The sequence below is a fragment of the Crocuta crocuta genome, unplaced genomic scaffold (genome assembly GCF_008692635.1).
Source record: "Crocuta crocuta isolate KB4526 unplaced genomic scaffold, BGI_CrCroc_1.0 scaffold616, whole genome shotgun sequence".
NCBI lineage: Eukaryota > Metazoa > Chordata > Mammalia > Carnivora > Hyaenidae > Crocuta > Crocuta crocuta.
In genome coordinates, this window is record NW_027531272.1 from 1339 (window position 1) to 3454 (window position 2116).

Sequence of the window (2116 nt, forward strand, 5' to 3'; positions counted from 1 at the left end):
ATATGTTGTCACATTTTACATCGTTTTATTTGGTGAATTTCTCGACTGGGTTTTTACAGAAATATTTATTTATATTTCTTTTGTGTTTCCTACCTTCATACAGTCACTTTTGGTCTTTCCACTCACTGAGTCCCCTTTAATATTACCTCTAGAGCTGGAGTAGTAGTCATCAACTCCTTTAATTTTGTTTGTCTGGAAAGCTCTTTATCTCTCTTTCTATTCTGAATTTTGGTCTTGCTAGATAGAGTATTCTTGGGTGCAGGTTTTTTCTCCTTCATCACTTTGAATGTATCATGATACTCCCTTCTGGCTTGCCAGGTTTCTGCTGAAAAATCCTCTGATAGCCTTATGGGGTTCCCTTGTACGTAACTGTCTTCTTTTGTCTTGCTGCTTTAAAATTTTTTTCTTTATTACTACATTTTGCCATTTTACAGAAATGTTCATTTTTACTGCTTTTGTGTTTCCTACCTCTATACTGTCACTTTTGGTTTCTCCTGTCCACTCAAAAAGTCCCTTTTAATATTTCTCACAGAGCTGGTTTATTGGCCATGAACTCCTTTAGTTTCTGTTTGTCTGGAAAACTCTTTATCTGTCTTTTATTCTCAGTGATAGCCTTGATGTATAGAATATTCTTGACTGTAGACGTTTCCCATTCAGCAGTTTGAATATATCATGCCTCTTTGGAACACTCTTCAAGGACAGCAAAAAAACCCTTCCTGCTGTGTACCCCAGACATTCTTCAGATTACTGTTTCCACACTGTATGTCTGCAGGCTGTTTGCCCTGCCCTCAATCTGAGAGCAGTGCAGTGTCTTCTAGGCTCTCCTTGAGCCAAGCCCACTGACCTTTAAAACTCCAGGCTAAAAGCCCCACTCGTTGTAAAAACTCAGAAAATTCAGCCCATCTCATCCTCCAAGCCAAATGCTTTAGGGGTTCATCTTCCCTGTGTGAGCTCCCTTGTGGGCTAGTCTGTCTCTCGTTCTTCTCCTGCAACTGTGGTTCCTTCCCCACTGCAGTAGCCATGGTCTGTTTCTCTTCCAAACTGCTTCTCCATACTTCTTACTTTCTTCAGTGTGGTGTCTTTTCTACCTTACAAGTTGTGGAATTCATTCTGCAAGTCTTCAAGTCAATTTCTGGGGTATTAAGGGTGATTTGATAGTTATCTAGTTGTAGTCTTGGGACAAGATGTGCTTAAGGTCCTCTGGCTCTGCTGTCATCTTAATCTTCATTATTTCATTTTTCTGTTGTTTTTGGGTTTTCTTTATTGTTCTTTTTCATACCCTTAAGGTGTACAGTTTAGTTGTTTATTTGAGATTTTTCTTGCTTTTGAGATAAGCCTATAAATGCTATAAATTCCTCTCTTAGAACCATTTTTGCTGTCTCTCAAAGGTTTTGAACAATTGTGTTTTCATTTTCATTTGTCTCTATGTACTTTTTCAATTATCCTTTGATTTCTTGGTTGACCCATTCACTTTTGAGTAGCATATTATTTCACCTCCACTTATTTGTGGTCTTTCCAGATTTTTTCTTGTGGTTGACTTCTAGTTTTATAACATTATGGTCAGAAAAGCTGTGTGATATACCTTCGATATATTTTAATTTGTTGAGGCTGGTTTTGTGGTCTTATATGTAATCTATTCTGGAGAATGCTTCATGTGCACTTGAAAAGAATGTGTATTCTGCTCTTCTAGGATGGAATGCTCTGAACATATCTGTTAAAGCCATCTGGTTTATGTGTCATTCAAAGCAACCGTTTCCTCTTTGATGTTCTATTTAGAAGATCTGTCCACTGATGTAAGTGGGGTGTTAAAGTTCCTTTATGTTTGTTATCTGTTTTATGTATTTAGGTGCTCCCATGTTTCATGCATATGTATTTACAATTGTTAGATCTTCTTGTCTGATTGTCCCTTTATTTTTTAAGTTTATTTATTTTGAGAGTGTGTGCAAGTGAGTAGGGGAGGAGCAGAGAGACATGGATAGAGAGAATCCTAAGCAGGCTTCACATTGTCAGCACAGAGCCCAATGTGGGGTTCGAACTCACAAACCATGAGATCATGCCCTGAGCTAAAATCAAGAGTCAGACTATTAACTGACTGAGCTACCCAGGCGCTCCCCTT